The sequence below is a fragment of the Pipra filicauda genome, unplaced genomic scaffold (assembly GCF_003945595.2).
Source record: "Pipra filicauda isolate LSUMZ 115617 unplaced genomic scaffold, ASM394559v2 scaffold196_size3971931_pilon, whole genome shotgun sequence".
Classification (NCBI taxonomy): Eukaryota; Metazoa; Chordata; class Aves; order Passeriformes; family Pipridae; genus Pipra; species Pipra filicauda.
In genome coordinates this window covers 1396320-1401196 of record NW_024104305.1, presented here as the reverse complement: position 1 = coordinate 1401196, position 4877 = coordinate 1396320, and the positions used below count along the sequence as shown (strand labels likewise).

General features: G+C 32.8%; 1 long non-coding RNA gene across 1 annotated transcript in view; it reads left to right on the top strand.

Annotated features, from left to right (window-relative positions):
- Nucleotides 1-4505, top strand: part of LOC120323103 — a 10948-nt gene extending 6443 nt beyond the window's left edge. Inside the window, exons 2-3 of the long non-coding RNA XR_005563264.1 lie at nt 219-306; nt 1347-4505. This is a non-coding gene — a long non-coding RNA (uncharacterized LOC120323103). The remainder of the gene's footprint in view (nt 1-218; nt 307-1346) is intronic.
- The last annotated feature ends 372 nt before the right edge of the window (nt 4506-4877 follow it).

Below are 4877 nucleotides of genomic sequence, written 5' to 3'. Positions count from 1 at the left end.
GTGATTTATTAGAAGGGACCGTTTCTCAGTTGGACACTGAAGATTAGTGTTATTTATTCTGTCAAGAAAGAAACAAATGTGTTCTCTCCCAGAAAGGTAAAAAGAAAGAGTATTTTGCTGTTAGTTTATGTTATAATATGTGAGTCATCATCATCTTGCCTAGCTGTATTTTGTTTATAAGCAATTTGTTTTCTTATTTCTCTCTCTGTTCCTTTCAGATAGTTTTGGATACTGCTTTCATACATAGGATATGAAGGATCACAGGAACAGCTTTATAAAGGCATTTCTCTTTTATTTTCACCTCAGGTAAGCATTTAAATACTGTTAAGCATTATTCATGTGCTTATCCATACTTTTTAAGCTAAGATATGCAGAATATGTTAAAAGGATATTTGTTTTTTTGAGTAAAACATTAAGTGACTGCTACACATTGCTATTTTTTAATTGAATGAAGAGAACTTGCAAATGAAAAGTTGGGTTTTTTTTCCTAGAGGTATGAAGAAAATTCGTGCCATATTCTTATTTATGGAATTGTATTCAGGAGTTGGAGGTGTAGACAGAACCATCTGTTTGAAAAATTGGACAAATAGTCATAGGTTTTAGCATGAGTAATATTAATACTAGAAGTAGGTTTTTTTGTTATCCATAGAAAACAAAAATACTACATGTTTGGCTAGCCAGTCATGTTATGCTAGTTACAGACAGCAAGTGTGCAGTTGGCTTCTCTTTCACATTCTCATTGATATGAGGGACAGTGGTTACATAAGTATTAATGGGTGGAGGATTTTTTTTTACATCTGCCATGGCTTCTTGGGAAACACCTACAATCATGCAATATAAGATTAAACTTATCAATAGAAAAAGTACATCCTAACCACATTTACTATCCAGTAAACAAGAAGTGTTGTGGGCAGAACAATTTTAAATTGATTAGCTAGGCTGAAAATATTCGTTGATCACTCAACTGTGTTCACAAAATGAAACTCAGCATAGCATTTAATTAATGACAAACTCATATTCTATTACAAAGGCCTATGTTATAGTGACTCCCTGTTAATGAGCATAAATTACTTGCTAAAATAAGTGAAGCAGGATTCTCAGAAGGCTTAATCTCTCAATTGCAGCGGAAAACTTGGTAAATCACATAACCAGAGAACAGCAGTTTCAAGCCATGAGTGTTCTGGAAATAATCTGTAATCATGATGGACTATTTTAATCTAGACATAGGGAGATTCTTAGTGAGAAATCATTACCGTAGATATTCTGGATACTAGACACCAATTTTCTATTAAAAAGGCAGTAATTATATGTCTGTCTTAACATTTCATTTCTGTATCGTTTTTCAGATATAAATACGTACAAGAATTTTATGAAAGTACTATATCTGTGATACAAATCGTCTCTGAAAAGTGTTTCAAGGATCTGTTACAGCCTATGTTATCCTGGAATTTTTGTTGAGTATTTCATCACATCTCATCTCTCTGGAACAAAGACTTGTGTTTTCAACCTTTAACAGTAACAGTAAAGCAACCAGTAAACAAAGAAAAACAGAAAATGTTTTGATGAAATAAGAGTTCTAGAAGAGTTGTTGAATTTGTTTTTAAATAATATTTGTTGTTCTGTGAGAATGGAAGTTTTCTGCACTTCTTTTACCAGATTCCTCTTATTGCTCAAACTCTGCACTGATTTTCCTGATATTGCCTGGGAGGTCAATTGGAGTGAGGTGATCAAAGATGCATGATTACTTATTATTCACCTTGGCTGTTAGGTTACAAACACTGAATATTGATACTTTCTAGAAATCTTCTATTCCCAGGTTTCTCTACCTTTCCAATGGACTTTTGGGTCCTAAGACTTCTTCCACTGCTATTAATGAATCTATAGAACCAGGTCTCAGATGTTTAGCAAGCTGCATTCTACCACTTAGTCCAGGTACATCTTGGGGGTAATGACAGTCCAGACTTACTGTCATGAAATAAATTGGCCTAATAACATAAAAGAGTAAAGGTTCATAATATCTCACTATAAAGTTAAACACATTTTATTATTATAGTTATGGTACAGATTAACTAATATTTGGCATAAATGTCCCTCTAAAGCCATTAGCAAATTGCATGCTAACTGCCATTAACTAGCGGTATGCTGCAACCTTTCCTCTCTGATCAGATATAAATCTGCAATTTTACATCTACATCAATATTTGTTTCTGTCTACATTTCTATTATTTTAATCATTACCTTGCACATTTTTCCATTTACTCATTTTGCACATGGGTATGTTAAAAAACTACCAACCATTCATCTTCTCAAAGAACTCATCATTATACTGACTGAAATATCATGATAGCATTGAATTCTGACACTTACGTAGTTAACTACATTAACATTGAAAATGTAGTTCCTAGCATAGAAAATATAATTATAGTTAAAATACAGTAGGGAAAAAATGAACTTATTTACAGGTCCTTTTTCAGATGTAGCTCAGCAATGTACTCTATGTAGAAGTAAGAGTGATGAGTGCAGGAAGTTCTAAGTTCTGTGTAGTGTTAAAACAACTTATTCAAGTAACAATAGAGGTGAAAACTCAGAAGTTGATTACACAATCAGCTAAATTCAGTTATAATTGTCTTAAATACCAGTACATCTTAATTTCCAATTGCACATAAATTCTATATTATGTTAGCAGAAAATAACACTAGAGTTGTACTTATTATTTCTTTCTAAAGTATTTGACATTGTAATGAAGCTGTACATGCATTTTTGAAGAAAGTGTGTATATATTTTTTTCTAATTAGAAAAAAATACCAAGAAGTCAATGTTCATGCTTCAAATTTTAGAAAGCTCAGACAAAAGACAAAAGCCCAGTGACCAAAATCTATCAAGGACAAAAGCTATGGTGTTAGAAAGCAATTACACAATTATTTTAATTTGATTCAGAATTTACTATCACTTGGGAAACCTTTTAGAAGCGGAGTAAATTCTTTCAGCCACTATTATAGCTGAAAAATTAGAGTAAAAAGATTTTCACTGATTCCTTGCAAACTGGACCATGTCCCTACTGTGTTCCTGTAAATAACACTGGGTTTTCAGAATAATGCTGTCAAGACTCTGAGGGGCACTCCAGTAATGTATCTGATTTATTACTTTGTGCTATTATCCAGATTATCAGGTCAGGAGAGAAGGGGAAAGTGGGGTGGGGGGACCAGAGAAGGAGTCATTTGTTAAATGCATATTTATGCCACTACAGGAAAGGGCAAATAAACTGGGATTGGTATGCTGACACATAATGCAGAGAAGAAGCAAACAAGGAAGTTTAAGTTACTAGTAGTGGTGAGTAAACTATACAGTGTATGCACATTTAGAAGTCAAGCCTAACAGAAATATCAGAAAAGATGGGAGCCGCCTTTAAGAAACCCTCATCTAATGACTTCACTTTGCAGTCATATGGCCCTTACAAAATAATTACAATATTTTCATCAGTTTCATCATTTTAGCAGCTGGAACTAAGTTGCATTCAACATTCTGAATGTGGGTTTTTTCCACAACCTGGTGTACTTTATATTTAAAGACTTTTAATTTAAACCAGAGAACACAGGAAAAGTTGATGTATAAACTTCTGTATATTATGTATATGACGTGGAACAGACTTTTTGTGTTGCATTCTTATGTTTGATGTTTATTCAGTGAAGTTTATTTTGCTGAAGCATGAGATCTCTCTTTGACTCTTAAAATCTTCTAGAGCACAAATTGACAAAATGTGTTCCTCTCTAGTTTTGCAGTAGCCATAATGACCTATGTGATCAAATGGAAGTACATGAATGTCAGGTTATACAATGGAATAAAGTTGAGGCTAATAATTATTGTAATCTGACTATTTTTTTGAACAGTCTGGATGAATTACCCAACTATTGAAGCACTGAAAGTAGCAGTAACATTTCGTTGTCAGCCTTTCATTTCCAATTTTACTCTATGAAGTAGGTTTCCATTATTGATGTTAAATATATTAAACCATCACATTAACAACCAGCTTAATTATATACTTAAAAAGAACCTTAGAAAATAATTCATATTTTCTTTCTGTATGGCAAGCTAAATTTTATAAATCTGTATTTTTCAGAAAATCAACTTTATTTGATGGATGGTTCTGTAAAAAGAGAATATTAACAAATAAACCCACTAATAAAACAATTGAACTTTGATAGGAAACCTATTTAAGATTTAGTATTGTGCCTCTTAATACTGATATTCTGGTACTCTGACGTCTAGATGCAGCAGTGAATAGACTTTTCAAAAATCCCTGTGAAAGAGGCCAAATCTTGATTTTAGTGATATTGACATGTCATGATAATCTTATGGCCAAAGAAATATGCATGTGTCAGAATTTTACAGAACCTTTTTATAAAACTCACTGGATATGGAAAAGAGAAGTATCTCTTGACATCTTATATATCACTTCATACCCATTTCCTAAAAGATTCTTTCTTCTTTTTTAGAAAATTTTCTTGAATGCACAGTATTTCATTACTTCATCTGTTCCTAGACAGATGAAATAAAAATATCTTAGTAGTTCTGTGCTCATTATCACTTGATAGCGGACTGACATTTGATGAACAGCACAAGCGCTCATTCTTTGCTCGTTTTTTGCAAACTCTGATGCTTCCATTTAACACCATTTTATTTCAGTGAAGCCCTCTAGCAATCATTCGGCATTATGGACTTCAGGTATCTACTTCAAAATGTGGTTAATGTGCTGTAAAAACTGCAGAGAGGTGATTTGTTAAGCTATTTCTGATCATTCTTGAAAGAGTTGCCATCAAAAAAAATATCTGTCTGGATGTTGCTGTCATTGTATATACTGTGTATGATGTTAACAGTCTC